Source organism: Podarcis erhardii (genome assembly GCF_964252035.2).
Source record: "Podarcis erhardii genome assembly, chromosome: 17".
Taxonomy (NCBI): Eukaryota; Metazoa; Chordata; class Lepidosauria; order Squamata; family Lacertidae; genus Podarcis; species Podarcis erhardii.
This window is the reverse complement of record NC_138515.1, coordinates 7,410,009-7,433,113: the sequence shown is the minus strand read 5'-3', so window position 1 is coordinate 7,433,113 and position 23,105 is coordinate 7,410,009. Positions and strand designations below refer to the sequence as shown.

The 23,105-nt window shown below is 43.1% G+C and overlaps 1 long non-coding RNA gene across 2 annotated transcripts in view; it reads left to right on the top strand.

Moving 5' to 3' along the window:
- LOC309332542 overlaps positions 1 to 22,034 on the top strand; it is a 39,017-nt gene extending 16,983 nt beyond the window's left edge. The window contains exons 2-3 of one of the 2 annotated variants that reach the window (XR_014152142.1): positions 17,035 to 17,227; positions 21,690 to 22,034. This is a non-coding gene — a long non-coding RNA (uncharacterized lncRNA). Of the gene's footprint in view, positions 1 to 17,034; positions 17,269 to 21,689 lie in introns of those variants that run through there. The other variant, XR_014152143.1, reaches the window with a different exon arrangement.
- Positions 22,035 to 23,105: the final 1,071 nt, after the last annotated feature.

Here is a 23,105-nt window from a genome sequence, read left to right as displayed (position 1 = left end):
TTTATATGAGGTTTCCTGAAGGAAAATTAAATTAGCCTTTAGTTTTCCCATAGCTTAGCCATTGCTTCCCCCCCTCAAATCATAGTGGTTTTTTATCACTGTTATTATCTTTCTAAATATCTGTATATATAAAAACAAGAGACAAGTTTCCTTGTAAACATATTCAATTATATATTATTCTTTTACAATAGAAAATGAGGCTTGAAGCTGCTTTAGCTTTACATATATATAAAGATGCTTATCTTCTGTCATTTGATTGTTTTAAAAGAAAAAACAGGTTTTGTGAAATTATTTTAAATACACTAAGCTAATTGGAATGTCGCCGTAATTAAAAGGCATTCACCCAGTCAAAAATTATGCTCTGTAGAAAAATTTAGGCTATCAATTCAAAAGCTACACAATTGTTGAATTTAAAATATCAACATTTACAATGTATCATATACAGAGTGGAAAATTAATGAGGAATATAAAATTACATGTGTTAAACCAATCAGTGGTATACTAATTATTATTTTTTAAAAAATGAGTAAATTAGAAAAAAAAATTAGAAGAATACTGGCAATTCACATGCGAGCAAAGATGGAAAGCAATATTTGAATCTAAATATACCCTTTTGACACTTTTGAGGAAAAAATGCTGATATTCTTGCTTCTGCAATAATCATATCCATTCTTTGAGGAACAGCTGTCTACAGAGTTAAGGGGTGCAGATTATTATAGCCAGTGCCTTTTTCTGGGGGACGCATACCCCTAAACATTTTGTGAAACTAAGTTGGGCCTCATTGAGGGGCAGTATTTCAATATAAGTAGGAAAATGAGAGTACCCCTAAACATTTTTTTAAGGAAAAAAAAGCACTGGTTATAGCACCTTGAAGCTGCTTCTGCTACCAGGGAAGGTCTGAGGATATAAAATGTTGCCTGCAATGTTTCCCTTCCTTTCTTGGGTCCTCCATGACTGTCCCCCTGGTCTGAGCTTCAGGAGCAATTAGCTGTTTTAAGGTGTGTGTGGGTGCAGGTTGCGAGGGAGGTGATTTTCAGCAGGAAAATGGCAGAGGAGAAATGTTTTTTAATTAATCCGGACGCCGCATGGTCCTAGTCCTCATTAGGTGCACCCACATATTGTTCATCTAAATAGGAGAGAACCTCCATTGCAGGAGCCAAAGATAAGGCTTAGGTTACACTACTTTGGCCCCCGAGGCGATGCCTACATGTAAACATATGTGACCAAAGCCTTGTGGCCTTCAGCACTCCCACCCCCCATTCATGGAAAACCACATTAGGAGGGGATGCTTAACCCTTTCCACCTGCTGCTTCTCCATTTCACACTGGCTTCTCCGAAAGCAGCTTTATCAGTGCGGCGGGGAAAGGGGAGCTGTGGCTGTTCAGTTACACACTTTGGCGTGCAATACTTAGTGGGCTAGCAAGAGCTGTGCTAGAACTGAGAGCGGACAGCTCAGCCTTTAATGCCTGTATTTATCCATAGTTACCTACAGAAGCCTCTTCCTTGTCTCTCCTTGGTTCCCTTTGTCTCCCCCATGGCAAAGGTTACCGTATTTTTTGCTCTATAAGACTCACTTTTTCCCTCCTAAAAAGTAAGGGGAAATGTGTGTGCGTCTTATGGAGCGAATTCAGGCTGTGCAGCTATCCCAGAAGCCAGAACAGCAAGAGGGATTGCTGCTTTCACTGCACAGCGATCCCTCTTGCTGTTCTGGCTTCTGAGATTCAGAATTTTTTTTTTCTTGTTTTCCTCCTCTGAAAACTAGGTGCGTCTGGTGGTCTGGTGCGTCTTATAGAGCGAAAAATACAGTAGACTGTAAGCTTGTGGGAGCAGGGAATCTTCCCTTTTGCTTGTTTGTTAGTCAATATTAGGTTCTGTGGGGCACAGTGCTGGTGTGAAATAAAGCAGACACATTGCGAGCTGCTTAAAGGACTCAGGGGCACAGGCCCATGGCATCAATCTGCCTACACCTGGGCAAATTAAAATCGTGGGTGACGGGGGTATCCTTGGCACTCCGTTTGACAGTGTGTCCCAGTCTTCCTGTATATAATGCTTTAAAAAATATTATTAAAAGGAGAGTGGGGAACAGGGTGAACAGGGCTGTAGGTGAAAGGAAACCACTCTGTTCGTAAAGCAAAGTGTGACATTGCGTTCACAATACGGAAAAGATGTTTCATTTTTTTTTTATAATAATTTTTATTGATTTTACAACATAAAGAAAAAACAAAACAAACATAATGCGACTTCCCCAAACCTCCCCTTCACTGCATCCAAATTTCAAAATTTTTAGCAATTCTTCATCCCATTTTTATATTTAATTCTCTTTAAAAAGAGTTTCTGCTTTATAAATTTCGATTTATAGCTGTAATTCTTAGTGTCCAATCCCCTGACATCTTAACATTCCGAAATTTTACAACAATTTTTAAGATAGATTTTAAATTTTTTCCAGTCCTCCTCCACTGTCTCTTTCTTCTGGTCACGGATTCTGCCGGTCATCTCTGCCAGTCCCATAAATTCAGTCACCTTGGTCTGCCATTCTTCCAGAGTAGGTAGTTCTTTAGTCTTCCAATACTTCGCCAAAAGGATTCTTGCTGCTGTTGTTGCGTACATAAAAAAGGTCCTATCTTTCTTTGGTACCAATTGGCCGACCATGCCCAAGAGAAAAGCCTCCGGTTTCTTTACAAATGTCCACTTAAGGATTTTCTTAATTTCATTATAGATCATTTCCCAGTAGGCCTTAATCTTTGGGCAGGTCCACCAAAGGTGATAAAAAGTTCCTTCACATTCATTACACTTCCAGCAATTGTTATTGGGCAAATGATATATCTTTGCAAGCTTGACTGGGGTCATGTACCACCTATAGATCATTTTCATTATGTTCTCTTTCAGGGCACTACATGCCGTAAATTTAATACCTGTGGTCCATAACTGCTCCCAGTCAGCAAACATGATATCATGACCAATATCTTGTGCCCACTTAATCATGGCTGATTTAACCGTTTCATCTTGTGTATTCCATTTTAGCAGCAGATTATACATTCTAGACAAATTCTTAGTATTGGGTTCTAGCAATTCTGTTTCTAACTTTGACCTCTCCTTCTGAAATCCTAGTTTTCTGTCCTGCTTAAAAGTTTCATTAATCTGGTAATAATGTAACCAGTCTCGGACTTTAGGTTTCAATTTCTCAAAACTCTGTAGTTTCAGCTTTTCACCATCATATTCTACAATTTCACAATATTTTGGCCAGTCTGTATCCATGTTCAATCTTTTTACCGCCTTAGCTTCCATTGGTGACAGCCACCTGGGGGTTTTACTTTCAAACAAATCTTTATATCGATTCCATACATTATACAATGCTTTCCTAATAATATGATTTTTAAAATTTCTATGTACCTTTACCTTGTCATACCATAAATATGCATGCCAACCAAAACTATTATCATAACCTTCCAAGTCCAGAATGTCTGTATTCTCAAGAAGTAGCCATGGTTTCAGCCAGCAAAAAGCTGCTGCTTCATAATAAAGTTTTAAGTCCGGCAGGGCAAAGCCCCCTCTATCCTTTGCATCAGTCAAAATCTTAAATTTAATTCTGGGTTTTTTGCCCTGCCAGACAAATTTAGATATATCTTTCTGCCACTTCTTGAAACAGTCCATCTTATCTAAAATTTGCAATGTCTGGAACAAAAACAACAATCTCGGCAATACATTCATCTTAATTACAGCAATTCGGCCTAACAAGGAAAGTCTCAGTCTTGACCATATATCGAAATCTTTCTTCACTTCAGCCCAGCATTTCTCATAATTATCTTTAAATAAATTCACATTCTTAGATGTTAAGTTCACCCCCAGATATTTTACCTTTTTAGTAATTTCCAAACCAGTTTCTCTTTGAAAACTATCTTTTTCCCCCACCGTGAGATTTTTTTCCAACACCTTTGTCTTGTGTTTATTCAATTTAAAACCTGCTACCTGACCAAATATTTCAATAAGTTCCAAAACTCTTTTTGTACTAGTTTCTGGCTGTTGTAGTGTCAAAACTAGGTCATCTGCAAATGCTCTTAACTTATAATGTTTAGTTCCGACCTGTATACCTTTAACCAGCTGGTCTCTTCTAATCATGTTAAGGAAAACCTCCAGTACCGATATAAACAATAGAGGGGAAATTGGGCATCCCTGTCGTGTCCCTTTCTCTATTGGAATTTCATCCATAACCATACCATTTACAATAAGTTTGGCCTTTTGCTCAGAATAAATTGCACTTATACCATTTTCAAAGTTCTTGCCTACCCCCATTCCTTGGAGATTCCTCTTCATAAAGCTCCAACAAATATTGTCAAAGGCTTTCTCTGCATCCACAAAAATCAAAACAGCTTTTCTATTTATGTCAGTTTCCAAAAGTTCTAGAATATCTATAATATTCCTCACATTGTCTGACAAATGCCTGCCTGGTAGAAAGCCTGTTTGGTCCCTGTGAATCTCCTCTAACAGCACTTTTTTGAATCTTTTTGCTAGAATGTCTGCAAAAATTTTATAATCCACGTTCAAAAGTGATATAGGGCGGTAATTCTTGACTTGATGTTTCTCAGTTTCTGTCTTTGGTATAAGTGAGATGAATGCTTCCTTCCACGATTCGGGAGCCTTTTTCCCCTCCAAAATTTGATTGCAGACTTCTTTCAATGGTTGTATTAACCAATCCTTCAATACTTTATAATATCTCGCAGTTAATCCATCTGGTCCTGGTGATTTTCCCAGCTTCATATCCTGGATGGCACTCTCTATTTCTTGATCTGTAATTTTCTCATTTAAACTCCTTCTGTTGTTTTCAGAGATTTTTGATAGTCCGTATTTTCCAATAAATTCTTCTATCTCCTGTTCATTTTTTGGCCCTTGTTTATATAATTTCTTAAAGAAACTTTGAAAACAATTACTTATCTCATTTGGTTTATTAATAGACTTCCCATCTACTTCGAGTGATGTCACTGTATTCAATTTTTGTCTCTTTTTCAGTTGCCAAGACAGTAGCTTCCCACATTTATCTGCAGATTCAAAAGTCTTTTGTCTCATTTGTTTAATTTTCCATTCTATTTCCTGGTTCGTCAATTCCATATATTGTGTTTGATAGAATTTTATTTCTCTTAATATCTCCTGGGATTTAGGCTTAGATCTCAATTTCTTCTCCCCTTCTTTTATTAGATTCCAAATTTTCTCTTTCTTCTCATTCTGCTTTTTCCTCTTTATTGAATTCTGTTGTATTAGGAAGCCACGCATCACGGCTTTACTTGCGTCCCAAATGATTCTTTTTTCTGTGTCTGATCTCAAATTGATCTCAAAGTAGTCTTTAAGTGTTTCTTGGGCCTTTTTGCAAATTTCCCCATCTCCAAAGAGAGTGTCATTCATTCTCCATCTAAAGGTTCCAGCTGTTGTCAGTTTCATTTCCATCTTGACAGCATTGTGGTCAGAGCAGGTCTTTGGGCAGATTTCTGTTTTTTTAACCTTTAATGCCAGATTACTAGAAATCCATATTTGATCAATTCTAGTCCATGTCATTTTTGCTTCAGAGAAGAAAGTCCCCTCCCTTTCCAGAGGGTTCCTAGTTCTCCAAATATCGATCAGATCCATAGTGTCAGTCAGGTCAAAAAAAGTCTTTGGTAGTCTTCCGTCATTAGATATTGTTTGTCTTTGGGCCTTATCCATGTTTGTAGAGACGACTCCATTCATGTCACCCATCATTATAATTTTAAAGTCCAAAAAGTCCATTAAAGTCTCATGCAACTTCTTGAAGAATTCAGCCTTCCCCTCATTTGGTGCATAAACTCCAACAATCAATATTTTTTCTCCATAAATTTGGATTTCCACTGCCAGGTATCTTCCTTGGTCATCCTTAAAGATCAATTTTGGTTCAAATTTTTCCTTGACATAAATCACAACTCCTCTTTTCTTGACTCTATCTGATGATATAAATTCTTGTCCTAGTCTCTTGTTTGTTAAAAGTTTTCTATGTATCCTGGCAATGTGAGTTTCTTGTAAACAGATTACGTCTAGATGTTCCTTCTTTAATAAATGAAATACTTGGCCCCTTTTTCGAGGGTGGTTCAAACCATTGCAGTTCCAACTGAAGAGTTGCAGAGACATTTTGGTTACTGGGTAGACCTTCCACCGACTGCACCAAGTTGTTGTTCCTCCTCGGTCGGTGCTCGGTTCAGTCCAAATGATAGATTTGAGATGTCCGGTACTTCCTCCTCGTTGACAGTTCCTTTCTGAAGATCCTCTTGATTTCTTTCCAAAAAGAACTCTTTATCCTGGTTTGTTTTTATTTTAATTTTCTTCCCTTTGTAGCTGAAGGACAGCCCTTGTGGAAATTCCCACCTGAATTCTTAAGTAGATCAACTAGTTCTTTAAATTGAGATCTAACCTCCAAAAAGTATTTAGGAATATCCTTGAAGATTTGAATCTGAGAATTTTTAATGACCAAGGCCTTCTGGAAATGTAGGTTCAATATTTTGTCTCTTTGTTCCTTTGATCCTAAGGTAATTAAACAATCTCTTGGCTTCTTCCCTTGCTTCCTGCCAATCCGAAAGGCTGAGGTTATCATAAATTCATCTTCCTCTCCATCTAGCTCATCATTCCAGAAGTCTTGAAATTTGTCTGTAAGGAATTCCCCGAGCTTGTCCTCTTCCTCTTCTGGAACCAATCTTAATTTCAGATTCTTACTTTTCCTTTCCAGTTCTAGTAGGGCTAATGCTGAATCATGTTCATGTACTTTTTTTACAATAGGCGCAAACTTTCCTTTGGTTTCTTCAGCAGTGGACCTAGCACTCTCAGCTATTCTCCTTGTTTCCGTAGATTCTTGAACCAAACGGTTTATAGAATCTGTATTAGATGAAATTGTTGTTGTATTCAGGTCTAGTCTTGTTGTCAACTCCGTCAATTTCTTTGAGTTCTCTGTAGACTGTTTAGTGAGTTCTGCAGATTGCTTGGTAAGTACTTCTAGTGACTGATTTATTTTAAGCAGGGCCTGTGTCATTGACTCCATTGATGCTGCTGTTATTTTTTCTTGTGCAGCTGCTGCTCCTGATAAGGAGCCTCTTTTTTGTGCTTGTTTTTGAGCCTGCTTTGTTTTACTTCTTGTTGAAATCTCTTCTGGCGGGTTGCTCATAACTCAAGGTCATTCACACAGGAAAGTTGCAAGTGGAAAATCCCACTGGATACTCCGTAATGTAACTAAAGCCCTCTAGAGGAGGAAATTGTAACCGTCCAAAGGCACCCAGAACAAAGAAACAGAAAGTCCAAAGGCAAAAGTCCCATTAAAAGTCTTTAGTTTGTAGCACTTTACTGTTAAAATTGTAATCCACCAAAGTCCCGAGTATGTTTCAAAATAAGTCTTATTTTGTAGCCGCTGTCCTTTGACAGCTCACTTGACAGTTCCTTTTTTCAGGCGATCGCTGCTCCGGCAGCCTGGCCAGAAGTATCAGCAGCAGAGGTTTTTTATTCCTTATCCCTTTCTTTTGCAGGTTAAATTAATTCTGTTTCCTCCCCCCCTTCTCCTGCACAACAGGGGGGAGATCCTTTCGATGTCTGGTTTAATAAGAGTTAAAAGGAAAGTCCATTTAAACACAGCTTAGTCTTTTCATTGCTCCACTAATCATGCAGTTCCGGGAGGCTGACTTCCTTAATTTTGCCTTCCCGTTTTCAGCCAAATCTTCTAAATTTTTTAAGTCCCGTCTTACTTTTGCAGTCTTACTCACGGGTATTGTTGTTGCCAATCGTTGATTTCAGAAAGGAATCGGCGCTCTCCGTTAATGGCGACGCGGCTTCACTCCGCAAGCTGGGTAGCGATCCTCAGCACCGCGCTCACCCCGATGCCGCTCCGGAGCCTTTAAAAAGGCTCTTTCACGATGCCGGGGGGGCGCAAAGGTGCCCACCGAATCTCCTTGCTCACAGGCTTCAGCGCCTGTGATTTTAGGGGTCCCCCGCTTGCCGTAGCGGGTAAGACCCGAACTTACGGAGCAGTCCTGCCTCGGAGCTTGAGGCTAGGACCGCCATCAAACGCTGGCGCCGACCGGAAGTCGGAAAAGATGTTTCATATATAGCCAGAATGCACTGATGAATGGTGAGGTCATAGTGAGGTCTGTCCCGAAATAAGAGATTTGAGAGCCTCTCTCTGTGTTTTCGGGGGGGGGGGGAGAGAAAGGGTTGCCCCAACCACCGCTAAACCACGCGGCTATTCACAAATGTTCTTGTTTAAAAATAGGAAGTACAGTGACTGTCTCCAGCTTGTCTGTTCACTGTTTTTATGTCCTCTAGCTCCCAGTTTTCTTTACTTCTTTACTTCTTTCCTTTAACGGTTATTTTTAAAAATGGGAAGCACATAGCCAAGAAGGATGTTTAAAAATAAAAATGTAAAGGCTCCTAAAATGACAGGAGGGCAGGTTAGAGAGTGGGAGGGAGTGCTGCTGCTTTTTGTACAGAAAATAATCGTCCTCATCATCTCACAATCGAGATGAAAAGCAAGGAGGTAGATAGCCACCTAGGATGTTAACTGTACAATTTTTTATTTAAAAGAAATATGCTGCGACATTGAGTTGTATAATGACGGCAACATGGCTATGACTAGCAGTCACAGGAGCACCAGATCAAAGTGTTCCTATCCCAAAACGCACAGCCTATCTAGTAAAGATGTGACACCCTCATAATAGAAGCAGGAAGAGAAGTATCAAACTGGCCAACATGCATAGCTGTCAACTTTTCCCTTTTCTTGCGAGGAATCCTATTCAGAATAAGGGAATTTCCCTTTAAAAAAGGGAACAGTTGACAGCTATGCCAACATGGCACTTTTACTGGAAACATGCTGGCTGACACTTTAAAAAGGAACTTCTTTATTTATTCCTCACCCCACCCTTAAACAGATTAATATAGGAAGAATCCAGTAATTTTAACATAAAGTAATTTTTAACATAAAGAGTGAAGTCTTCAGCAACCGAGTAGCAATAACATGATAAGAAAAAGTGGAAGGAAATTGGAGGGGGGCCTCTCTGGCTCCCACAATTGTGATCAGATTATTAGTTGACAGGGCTGACCTATTTCATTGCCTGAGGTGAAAGACCAGGTTGTGCCTCCACACTCATATTCCACATATGGCTCCACAGAAGCCAACTGGACTGGGAGCTGAAATGGACTTATGCTGGCAAGAGAACACCTCCTACAGGTAACAGGTTATCTTCGGAGGTGCAGGAGAGGTCGTGTGGCACAATACAGCTCTGTTCTCCAGTATCTCCCTGCGGTGTCTGTCACCTGAAGCAACTGCCTAATGATAGGGCTGGCCCTGTTTTCGGTGAATGTTATATGAGTGGAACAAAGAGCTATCCACCCACAATGCAAGTATTGTTAATGAGTCTCCAGCAGCACGCATCAGGGTCAGCCTACAATGTATTGTTGCCTAAGATGGAGCAGCAAATGTCAGTATCTCATTCCCCAGTAAAGGTGCATAATACCCAAGAGGTTGCTCAAGTTCACTCGAGGTTCACTCACTTTCTCTTTCTGTCTCTCTTTCGTCCTGGTGTACTGTATATAGCAGGGGTCAACAAACGTTTTCAGCAGGTGGCTGGTCCACTGTCCCTCAGACCTTGTGGGGGGCTGGACTGTATTTTGGAGAGAGAAAAGAACAAATTCCTATGCCCACAAATAACCCAGAGATGCATTTTAAATAAAAGCACACATTCTACTCATGTAAAAACACGCTGATTCCCAGACTGTCCGCGAGCTGGATTTAGAAGGCAATTGGGCCAGATCCGGCTCCTGGGCCTTAGTTTGCCTACCCATGGTATATAGTGTTAAGTTTTAGTTAAGTTGTAAGTTTGTTAAGTCTGCTGCAACTGGATTTCTTATGCACAGTGCCAATCTTGAATGTATTGGATTTATGACCATTATGCTCATTTGCCTTCAGTAGCAGCAAAGCTCTACTGGATGAAATATTGCCTCTGGTCTATTTTTGGGAATCCTGCAACATGTAAAAGTTTTTACTCTGCTAACTATACATTGGAATCTACTCTGGATCAGTATTGAGTAGACTTTAATTGACAGTTTTGGTACCCAGGGGAGAAAACCCCACAGGTGCCTTTCTCTGGCAGTAATAGCAATAATAATAGCAATAATATATATCTTTTGCCCTTTCATGACACCCAAGATCAGCTGCACGAGACAAAGTTATGACTGGGTGGCAGTGAGTAGCAGTCATTGGTGAGGTGGGAGCTAAGAGCAGCCTGTAGTCGAGACGGAAGAAGAAGCCAGAGCAAGGAGGCTGAGTAAAAGAGCAAGCCAGAAGTTAGGGCCAAAGAATGCACTGAAGCTCAGGAAAACCTTGTTGCGTGGCGAGTTCCCGCCCCCACCAGTGGAAATAATGACACAATTATTAAGGTTAATGGGATAAATAAGGCCACAACTTTATTGGTTACAGGTGATGACGTGATCAGTCATAAGGTCTTGTGAATATACCCCTTAAATGCATCAGACTTCCACCGTCCCAAGTCCTTTATCCTTTCAGCTGAGAGTCCCAAATGCACTGCGTGCTGGCGGCCCCAATACGAAAGGAGTGAACCGCGAATTCAGCTGAGGGGAGACCACAGGCAGCAATCGCCCTTCATATAACACACGTGAATTGATGCCATGCGAATAGCTGGCAGGTGGCAAAAGAAGGAGATTCCCGGCTGCATGCTGCCTTAAATAGGGCAGGCCATGCTCCCTGAGCCAGCCGATTGGCTGGCCAGGGGATGGTGCGGCCAATCACGCAGGGGCTGGTTCCAGCCCCTGCGTGCGTGTCGGCCGTGACGCCCACAACCCCACCTCCTCCGTAGGGTGGAAGTGGCTTTACTTAAGCAAGGCTCAGCTGGAACAAGAAACCCTTTATGCTCTTTCCTACACAGAAAGATCCAAGGATCTCACTCTGTGTGGGCAGAGTTAGTCCAGGGCCTGAAGGTGTTTTACTGTGAAGCTTCCACCCATAAGTTGCATGCCCCACCTCACGAGGAGCTCCACACGGATCTGTCAGCTTCTGGCAGAGCTAGCCTTGCCTAACCTCAGGCAGAGCCAGCCTTGCTGCCCTTGTAGCAGTTGCTCAGTAGGGTGAAGTTTCCCCTTTAGGACATGGGATACTAGGGAAACAATATAGTATGAGGCAAGGCAAAGAAAATTAAAAACCTCCTTCATGCGAAAGGTGCAGTTTCTTCAGGGAATATTATTGGTCCCACTCAATGAGAAGCTGGGAAGGATGGTATTTAGTTTGAATGCAGTATGCGATGCCGTACATCCCTGAGGGTGCAGATGAAGTGTGAGGGGGTGAATATTAATTTTAATTATATTTACTTCCCTGAAGAGCCTGAACACCCATGGCTTCCATCTATCAAGGTCCATTTATATTCGTGAAACAACTGAGTCAGCATGTGAATCATGGGAGTTGGGGGAGTAGGGGGGGGGGCTCTTTAATGAAAGCCACCCCAATTGCTCTGTTCTAGCCAAACCCAGTACTGTAAACAGTGGTAAGTAAAGGGGCCATTATAAAGGGGAATCAGAATCCCTTTGCCCCCCCCCCCCCGTAGGCATTATAGCGAATCAAGGTTCATTTTGACCAAGTGGAAGTAGTCCTTAGGAACTTTAATATCAAAGTAATTCTAAAAATGAATATCCCAGAAGAATACTGGGATAGAACAAATAATAATAATGCTTAATAATAATTTATTTGTAGATGCCTAGATATGATCACATGACAGGTGGCATACACATATTTTAAAATAAATGAATAACATTGTTGGTGTTTTTATTCAATTAACTGTTCCCACGAGCGGAAGCCCATGCAAGGCTAACCTTATTGGCATCGCACCATCTCTTGAAGACGTTTCTGCTTACACAAGGGTTCCCCTGATCTCTTGACTTGAACCTACTGTTTTAAAATGCTTTAATCTGCTATTTTAAACCTTTAAATTGTTTTTTAATGGCTAGTTTTATGGTACATTTTATTTGTGAATGTTAAATTTAATGTTTTGATGAAATTGGTTCATTGTGTACACAGAAACCATATTGGCAATTAAGTGGTATATAAATAAATATACATACATACATAATTTTATTTCTATGCTGCCTTTCCACAGTTCAAAACTTGCTCAAGGCTGCTTACAACGTGCAAAAAAGCATAACTGCAAGTTACAAAAGTAGTCGTAAGCAATAAATAAAACATCAGAATATACACAGGCAAATGGAACGATTTCTGCATAAATCACAAGATCTAAAATATACAAAAAGCCGACAGCAACATCCCCCACCCCCGACAAAACCCCCCAAATGATACCCCAGCCCAAGTGTCTGTTCAACAGCCTCAGCTTTTGTAGCTGGAGTCAGTCTGGGCCCCACACTCCCAAGCCAGGTGGAAAAGGCTGCAAAGCAGGGAACAGGTCTTCCGGGGCTCACAGCCAATATATCCTTTAATAACGTTATTATTAAATAACAACAATAACAACAACAGAAGCAGCAATAATAATGCACCATTTTTAGTTGTATTAACCTTAAAAGTATTTGGGAGTTTCCTTTTCACAGAACATCTTTCTTCTTTATTTGGCAGTTCGGTTCATTTTTGAGGTTGATTAGTCAAGATTTCTCAGTTCATTATTCATGACTCTGCAGTTTGTAATGTGTGACTTAGCAATGTGTTATTTTGAAACTTCCACACAGCTATGCCTGCTATAAAGGCTGACAGCTTTTCAATTTAAATGTCAGAGTAACAGGTTAAAACGGCAAAGTCACAGATTACAAAGTGCAAAGCTATAAAAGAACAAAGAGAAATATAACAAAACCCCTTTGTGTTATTCTAATGGGGTCTTCGCAAACGTGGCGAGAACAACTTCACATTCACGTATTGCAGCTTTGTGGGATGCAGACTTATATTGCCCTTCCTGTTCTAATTGATGTAAACAATCGTGTATTAACAAAGATCAAATAGACCAAAGAAAAATAAAATAGAACCTTAGCCATAAACTAAGCTAAATGAACAAATAAGAAGGAAAGTAGTTACAAATATCACGTACAGCAAACTTGCATTTTATGTGCATTGACTGTATGTGACATACCCACCAACATTTCTCTGATGAAAACAGGGATGTAAATAAATAAATAAATAAATAAATAAATAAATAAATAAATAAAAATAATACCCCGCCCATCTGACTCTGGGCACCTTTCAACAAATAGAAAAACATAATAAAACATTAAACATTTAAAAACTTCCCTATACAGGACTGCCTTCAGGTCTCTTCTAAAGGTTGTCTAGTTACTTATCTCCTTGGCTCAGGGGTCACAGAACTCCATATCCCCCATATGAAAATAGGGACACCCTAAGGAAAAGCGGGACATTCCGGGATCAAATCAGAAACTAGGATGGCTTCTGTAAATCTGGGACTGCCCTTGGAAAATAGGGACACTTGGAGAGTCTGATGTTGTGATTTCAGCCACAGCGGCTGAAGGCAGGCTAGTGAGGGCAAGGATTAGGGGTGGGTGCAAGGTGGAAACCCCAAGTAAACCTGGCACAAAAAAGAGCTTACACTCTCAGCCTATTTCCCTGGGCAAATCCCACGTGGAGCACCTTGAGTGCAGGGCACCTTTAGCCAGTGGCGTAGTGGATCTGGGAATGGTGTGGGTGCTCTTATGAGATCCCACCGGGAAATCCAACTTCCCGCAAGATCTCACAAGAACCACCCCACCATTCCCAGAGCCATTGCACTCTGCACAGACACTGAAGTAGGACTGGTCTAGAAAGAAAGGCCAAGATATTTAAAGCTGTTTTCATGCCAGGTCAACTTGGGCCTTCCAGCTTCCTCCCATCTCTGATTCTCCCAGTGGCGTAGCGTGGGTTGTCAGCACCCGGGGCAAGGCAAGTAATTTGCGCCCCCTAACCCATGGATTTGCGCCCCCTAACCCGTGGATTTGTGCCCCCTAACCCTAACCCCCAGATGTTGCGCCCAGTGCGGCCGGCCCCCCCTGCACCCCCCACGCTACGCCACTGGATTCTCCCCATTATGGGCTGCCATATAGATAGCGGGCTAGCTAGCTGCAGGGTTGCTCCAAAGGTAATTTTGGTTCTATGCAATTTCCGTGTATACATGTAACCCTTGGAACCGAAATTTCGTTGTATGATGCAAGTTGCTTGCAACTTAATAAACGAAGGTAATTTCCAGATGGCTTGTTTGAATATAGTCCCATTTCAGACCCATCAATATAAACCAAATATTTATTATGGCCAACCAGCCATTAAAAAAAGTAGTATTAAAAAACAAATAGAAACCTACAGCCTCAGGAGAACAAAGCTGACAAGTTAGTAGCTAACAATCGCAGCAGGTCTAAGTGGTTTTGCAACACTCAGATATAATGCTACCTGTTTTGTAGTAGCTTTGTTAGTCCCTTGAAGGAAGATACTCCAAAGTGTGTTCTGTATTTCCCCTTTGTTCGTGAAGAATGGATTCAAATAATGCTTAAGGAGACCTTTATTCATAAAATTCATTCACATCCAGGGCTGTCTTAAACATATGCAGCACCAGGGAGCAGTCCCAGGCGCGCAGGAGGGAGGAGCAAGCCAGCCGCCTCAGCATCTCGCTGGCTCGGTCACCCCCGAACTCACGGCGCAGAGCCAATGGGCAGGTTCTTCCCCGGACTCAACTCTCAGGCCCTGGACTCTTGGCCTGGTGCCCCTGAGAGTCCGGCGCCAGGGTGCCCCTCACCCCTAGTGCCTATGGGTAAGACGGCCCTGTTCACATCCTTAGCATATTTCCTCCTCCTCCTCAGCTGCTGGGTCCTGCTCAGGACAAACTCCCTAAACATCAACACACGATCCAGAGAATACAAAAGGGTCTCTGATTATATTGCCCTCCAAAATGTCTGTAAGCAAAGCGTTCCAGAAAAGTAAATCCTAATGTCCTGCCAGACAAACATATCGCAAACTGGCTGGAACTCCAGGGAGGACCACTTGTGATAGCGCATAACCCCCCCGCCAACATCCCTCTGATGAAAAAAGGGCCATTTCTCACTCCCAAACAACTGACCCTCCTCAACCCCCATTTCTTGCCCCCACCCCAAGCATTTCCTATCAGAAGAAGGGTGATTGCCACTAAACACTATACACCAATGGGACACAATACATATAACTTCCACTGTCCTGAGAGTATCCCTTAATTCTGATTTACAAAAAGAAAAACACACACCCATAAATTTTATAAAGGGGCAAGACACACAGTTTTACAAATAAATAAATCAAAGACTCCTTGCACTCCGCTCTGCTCCTCCTTTCATCCTGCCCAGGGCAGCCCTGCCTTCTGACTGCCCCTGGGTGGTGGCAACCTCTTTTCCCTCATCACCTGCTCTCCAGCAAGTGCTATGAGCTGCCCAAGGGAGCAGGCCTGCAGCAGCGGCCATGGAGAGGCTACAGAGAGGCAATAGGATGCTCCTTCACAGTTGCTGCCTGGGACAAGTGCCGGCTCATCATTGTCCCTGAGCTCAGCAGTGGCAGGGAAAATGGGGACATTCCAGGACAAAATCAGAAGTTGAGGGGAGGGTTGTTTTTTCCCCATAATTCCGGGACTGTCCCTGGAAAATAGGGACACTTGGAGGGTATGATAGCATAGAGCCTACTTGGGTCTCCTCTCCAGCAGAGCCACCCTCCACTAGCGAAGCTTCTCAATTGTATTAAGCAAGGGCTGAGCCTCACTCAAAGATGCCGGCTCCTGGTGGCTGAGGCACAATGGCTCCCAATCTTTTTTTTTTAAGAGGGCCAGGCCCCCTCAATCGTCTGGAGAAGCTGGCACCTCTGGCCTCACTCAATATCTTTTTTCCTGATGGAAGACACATAAGGCCTTTTTGTAGAAATGGGGAATCCATGGCGTCTCCCAGTTGTACATCTTATTACCAATGTAAAGTATTATTTATAATCAGAGCTGTATCTCCCACTAAGTTCATTAGCCTGCATTCCAGCCCAAAGTGGAATGCCCAAATACATGTCTCCAGGGGACACATGTATGTGCACCTTCAGTGGCTTGAGAGACAAAGAGCAACTCACACACCCAATATGGAGATTTGCAACTGAATGTCATGTGATCTAGGTTAGATACCACGTGACAGATAGCAGAGACACATGCACAGTTAATTATCAACCCAGCAGGTACTCAGAGAGCTCTTCTTAGTGTCCATGCAATTTCCCAAACCCCTTTAGCAATACAGTCGTACCTTGGTTGTTGAACGGAATCTGTTCTGGAAGTCCGTTTGACTTCCAAAAACGTTCAACAACCAAGGCACGGCTTTTGATAGGCTGCAGGAGCTTCCTGCACACAATCGGAAGCCGCGTAAGCAGCGTCAGACGTTCAGCTTCCAAAGGCGTTCGCAAACCGGAACACTCACTTCCAGGTTTGCGGCGTTCAGGAGCCAAAATGTTAGACTCCCAAGGTGTTCAGCTTCCAAGGTACGACTGTACAAATACATTGCATATACAGTCATTACACGATTGTATTTAATTGAGGGATGGAGTTGGGTACCATCTGCATATTGGTGACAGTAAAGTCTACATCTCTGGTTAATCTCTCTCAGTCTTTTCCTATAGATACCGTATTTTTCAGTGTATAAGACACCTATTTTTGGGGACTCCAAATTAAGGAAATGGGGGGAGAGTGCCCAAAGCTGTTAAGCTTTTTTGGGGGGGGATGTGCAGAGTTGTTGAGCTGACCGCCACTGCCAATGACAATTGCACGCATCGACGAAGCCACCAATCGTCTGCCTGCTTGCCCCCAGCCGCCGCCAATCGCCCGTCCCCCCTCTGCACTATCCGTGTATAAGATGACCCCAGATTTTTAACATTTTTTAATAATGAAAACCCCTTGTCCTATACACAGAAAAACACGGTATTAAACGGTATTAAATAGTAGGGGATAAAACCTGCAGTTCCCTGAGAAACTGCATAGCCTAACTGCAGGGAGGTAACTCTGCACCACCTTCTAAAATTGGCCTTCTTTGCAGGAGCCGAACCACTGCAATACTGTGGCTCTAGAACCCAACCCAGAGAGACTATCCAGAAGGATACCATGTGCTGAGAAGTGCAAAAGAACCAACAGAAGCACACTCTCCGTGACTCGCTCTTGGAATAGGTCATCCATCAGATCAACAAAGGAACTTTCCATTCCAAAGCCAGACCCAAAGCCCCACATAAATGGTGGTTAGCTGGATTTAATAATAAATAATCTCTTGAATGTATTTTTGTAACATCAAGTGTTCTTTGATTGAGAGAGATTTTTATTTCTGAAAATTGGAACTTGTTGCTCCAAGGACAAAAGTATGTGGGGGGAGGGGGGAGGGTAATACTGAAGCAAAGGGAAGAGGGGTGACGACGGATCACGCTCACCCCTTTGTACTGAAACTTTCTCTTTTTCTTTTAAAAAAGGGGTCTGTACTGAAGCTGAGGACAAGAAAAATCCATCTCTCTTCTACAGGCCATGCCTGAGCTGTGCAGCACTATTGCTTTATTTTGCACTTTAAAAAAAACACACCAAAGCAGCCCATATTTGGCCTGGCTGGCTCACAAAGCCCAGTGTTACAGGAAGAGCGCTTGCGCCCGCTTGCTGTAATCAGAGAGGTAATTCTGTTTTTCCTGGCAGAGGCCTCTGCCGAGACTGCTGTGTGCGATGTATGGAACAGATCCTTTTTTTCGGCGCCCTGCCAAAGTGACCATCTGCTTCCAGTTCTAACCCCCCTTGCTCCCCCCCAATCTGTGGCTGTTCACTGAAGTGTGTGTGTGTGTGTGTGTATACACACACGCGCGCGTAAAGGCCTGCTTCATTCCTGCACCCACCCCCAGGTCGTGCATCAAGACCCGGCCAGAAACAAGGCAGGATGTCGAGGGGATGCCTGACCTGCATTGATCCAAAACGTGGCCGAGATAAGAATCTGTCCCTTTTCATTCCTCAAAAAAACATCTGCTGGTCTGCAAACAGCCTTTGCGTTGCTTCAGTCTGAGGCTTCTAAACATCTGTAAATAGAGAAGGCCACATCAAGTCCTTCCCGGAGCTGGCTATGCGAAACGAGAATCTCGCCTCGCAGCAGCACTGCAGATGCCACCACCATTGCGGCCACCACCCCAAACAGCTGCTGTAACAAATACCGCGCCCCACAACTCTCTTCACATAGCTTCTCCTCTCTTATGGGACCACGGGAGTCCCATGGGACCAGGGATCCAGGAAGAACATGGATCCCCTTTCCATAACATTGCAAATCAAGGGCATCACTAACTTGAATGACAGTAAAGACAGCTGTGTGAGAGCCAGGCAGTTCTGACCCACGGAGTTGTTGTTTTTCACTCAGCAAACCCCATGGAAAGAAATAAGAGCACATTATTGCACAGGCCCTCTTCATTTCAGTAGGGCTGGCACAGGAGAACTCTCCAGCAGATTGTGAACCCAGGTTCATTAATAGGAGAAATTTGAGGTTTCTGCCTCTTGCACCAAAAAGATCTTTGGCCAGCTCTGCTCCAGTTTGCCATTTTGTTGTTGTTTTTGTTGTTAGGGTCAAGCTACTGCTGCCCATCTATTATCCCCATAAAGGTAAAGGTACCCCTGACCATTAGGTCCAGTTGTGGACGACTCTGGGGTTGCGGCGCTCATCTCGCTTTACTGGCTGAGGGAGCCGCCGTACAGCTTCCGGGTCATGTGGCCAGCATGACTAAGCCGCTTCTGGTGAACCAGAGCAGCGCACGGAAACGCCGTTTACCTTCCTGCCGGAGCGGTATCTATTTATCTACTTGCACTTTGACGTGCTTTCGAACTGCTAGGTTGGCAGGAGCAGGGACCGAGCAACGGGAGCTCACCCCATCACGGAGATTCGAACCGCCAACCTTCTGATCGGCAAGTCCTAGGCTCTGTGGTTTAACCCACAGCGCCACCCATGTCCCTATTATCCCCATACATGCAAGCAATTTTATCTTTGAATTTTTGCCTGCACTGCACTGAACCGGATAGCAATCTTTTATTTCCACATTCCTCGTGTAAATGGTCATCTGCCAAATGAGAAGAAAATTAGAGATGTCTTTGCTTTGCAGAAATGCTGAGTACTTCTAGTTGCACTCTGGAATGGATAGTGACCACATGGTGAAGAAAACGCACCCCATTCTGCGGCTCAGTGGTGCAAAACACCCTTCAGCTTTGCCTAAGCTTGAGCTCTTTCTATCGCAACAACTTTTACCTGATGTACAAATTCGCTCTCAAAATCACTAGGGCCTTTTCATTTTCATAATAGTGGCAGTAACAGGTAAAACAATCAGCACACTCATTTATTAGTGCTTCATTAGCAGAAATTGTGTCCAGCTACGAGGGCAGTTAATGACTGAACAATCGTGATGGGCCATATGTTTGGCGCGAAATTTATTATTAAGTGCTTCCAACGGGGACAGATTCTCATCGCAGAATGGTGTAAGCCATTGGTGTAAAGACTGCAGCATGGAACCCGTTTCTTTTCTGGTTAATATATATGGAATCTCGAAAGAATGACACTGCTATGAACAATGGTAAGGACGCAGGTGGCGCTGTGGGTTAAACCACAGAGCCTAGGACTTGTTGATTAGAAGGTCGGCGGTTCGAATCCCTGCGACGGTGTGAGCTCCCGTTGCTTGGTCCCTGCTCCTGCCAACCTAGCAGTTCGAAAGCACGTCAAAGTGCAAGTAGATAAATAGGTACCGCTCCGGCGGGAAGGTAAACGGCGTTTTCGTGTGCTGCTCTGGTTCGCCAGAAGTGGCTTAGTCATGCTGGCCACATGAGCCGGAAGCTGTACGCCAGCTCCCTCGGCCAATAAAGCGAGATGAGCGCTGCAAGCCCAGAGTCAGTCACGACTGGACCTAATGGTCAGGGGTCCCTTTACCTTTACTTTAAGGAGTGTGAGAGCAGACAGAGTATCCATTTTCCTTGCTAGCCCACTGGCCCCTGTTCCCTAAGACCTTAGAAGTTCTGGAGCACCATCTGGTTTTATGAGAAGTTCCAACCTGAGGCTCCTGCAGGTGACCTATTTATCCTGATTTGCTTGCAGAATGCTAAGGCAGAGGTTAGATTAAACCCAGTCTTTCTTAATTCTGATTTCTTTATGGAGCGGTTATACAACAATGAACATTCACCGAGGAGTCATCTTGATTTGCTTGTGGGGTGTTCCCATTAACCACTCATCCACTCTGTCCTTTTCAATGCATTTCCCAATCACTTTCCTAACTGCAAAATGTTAGGCTTTGTTAAAATGGATTTATTTATTTTTTGCACCAGGGCAGCTTTCACCAATCTGATGTGCTCCTGGTGAATTGGACTACAACTCCCATCAGTCCTAGCCAATGCATGCAAATGCATAGTGTCCAGGTCACGAGAAGTAATAGTTTCACGTTGTTCTGCGCTGTCTGGACTGCATCTGTAGTACTGTGTCCACTTAATATTGAATTCCTTCCCCCTGTATCAAGCAGAGGGTCAGACTAGAGATGGTTGTCAAGAACCCTTCCAAGTCTATGAATCTAGAAACAAAATGATCAGTGAAAACGTCGCTTACGGGTTATCAGAGCTTCGAGCCAGGGAGTGACTTATTAGGGCTTATCTACATTTCTTCATGTCCTGCTACTTAAATCCAGGAAAAATCACACTTAACTGGGAAAAAATGGCAATTTGGGTTTTTCTCTGGATTGATGTTTGCTCCGATTTAGCACAAAGGAGCAGAGCAAGGGGAAAACTGCTCCGATCTGTGCGTTCTAGGCACAGGACAAGCAGAAATGTGGACAAGCCCTTAGTCAAAGTAGATGGGCAAAATCTCCTTCCCCAATTCCACCTTCTTCCCATTTCTGCCTGTTCTCCAGGAATCTTTTGCATCTTCAGACAATGAATGAAGGTGCCTTCATAGGTGCCTCCAGAATTGCTGAGCTCTGAAGCAGTGGGAAGTCTCGCAAAGCAAATATTAATGTCGTCTTCCTATGGTGGAGAAAGAACTGGGGGAAAGTGAGAAAAGGGGTTATTATTACCACTTACAGATATCTGGGACGCGGGTGGCGCTGTGGGTTAAACCACAGAGCCTAGGGCTTGCTTATCAGAAGGTCAGCGGTTCGAATCCCCACGACAGGGTGAGCTCCCGTTGCTCGGTCCCTGCTCCTGCCAACCTAGCAGTTCGAAAGCACGTCAAAGTGCAAGTTGATAAATAGGTACCGCTCCGGCGGGAAGGTAAAAGGTGTTTCTGTGTGCTGCTCTGGTTCACTAGAAGCAGCTTAGTCATGCTGGCCTGGAAGCTCCCTTGACCAATAACGCGAGATGAGCACCGCAACCCCAGAGTCAGCCACGACTGGACCTAATGGTCAGGGGTTACCTTTACATTTACCTTTACCTTACAGACATCTGATCTGCATAGGCTTTTGAAGGGCTGCAGAGTATGAGATGCTTCCTAGGACCTACAGGGGTGTCACCTTTAAAACAATGGACCTACTTGTGGCTCAAGATTATGGTCCATGGCTTGCTTAGTGAATCCTAATGTTAATATAATGGGTTCTTCTATGACTTAAGGGATCACTGGCAAACCTTATGCTCTGTTGCATTAATGAAAAGAGAAAAGTGTTGGTTTTGCTCCAGTACAACGTTATTAATTTTCTCTGTGTAAATTTATGCATCCAGATGCAGATCCTAGATTCTTTCCAAAATCTACATCACCAGCACACCATCCGGAGTTTCCAGGAATTGATCCACTGGTTCAGAAGACACACAGGGATATTTGTACATCAGAATTCTTACTTTTGTGGTTGGCCCTCCAAAACAAATAACCCCTGGTGGCCTCGTTTGAGGTGTGTGTGTGTGTGTGTGTGTGTGTGTGTGAGAGAGAGAGAGAGAGAGAGAGAGAGAATGGATGCAAGACATGGATGCAAAGAATGCTCTCTAATGCTGAATTTTGAGTATGTACATACACATTAGTGGCTTAAAATGCAGAGAGGTCATTTCCCCTTGCTGTATTTCAAGTTGCTCCCCCCCTCGTTGCTGTACACACCAGAGGGAATAAGGGGGTGTCTTACCTGATTTGCTTCCCCCGTGTCCGCAACCCTTCCCCTCCCAGCTCCTATTTATTTTTTTATTTTTTTAAATAATATTTATTACCTTTTTCAACAATTTAAACACAACAAAAAAGAAAAACCATACAATACAATACAATACAATACAATACAATACAATACAATACAATACAATACAATACAATACAATACAAAAAACACTACATTACACTAACAAAACACTAACATTAAACTAACAAACCAAACCAAACACAATTTCAAAACACATCAAATAATTTCCATATCTTATCTTTCATTCACTTATTTCCGCGACCTCCTCACACCTCCCTTTTTGCATTCCACTTCTATTAATTTTTCCAGCAATTCCTTTCCATCTTCCTCTGTTTCTAATTCTATAATTATCTTATCACATTCTAACCTTATTTTTCCTTTAATACTCTATTTAATCTATTTATCCTTAATTCCTTATAACATTTCTACTAAAGCCATATAACTTCAACCCCTCCCAGCTCCTATTTAGTGAAGCTGTCTTCACTGCCTATACTCACCAGGCCTATCTTCTGCCCTTCAAACCAGCTTCAGATTCAGCTACAGTGGTGCCTCGCAAGACGAAAAGAATCCGTTCCGCGAGTCTCTTCGTCTAGCGGTTTTTTCGTCTTGCGAAACAAGCCCATTGGCGGCTTAGCGGATTAGCGCTATTAGCGGTTTAGCGGCTTTTAGCGGCTTAGCGGCTTAGCAGATAAGCGGCTTAGCGGCTTAGAAAAAGGGGGGGGAGGGGGAAAAACCCGCAAGAACTCGCAAGACATTTTTGTCTTGCAAAGCAAGCCCATAGGAAATTCGTTTTGCGAAGCGCCTCCAAAACGGAAAACCCTTTCGTCTAGCGAGTTTTCCGTCTTGCGAGGCGTTCGTCTTGCGGGGCACCACTGTACTGTCCAAGTGTTTCTGTACATCATGGCTACAACCAAGCCCAGAGTTTATTTCACTGGGATCCAGAATGACATGCTGGATTGTGGCGTACAGCCTTGCC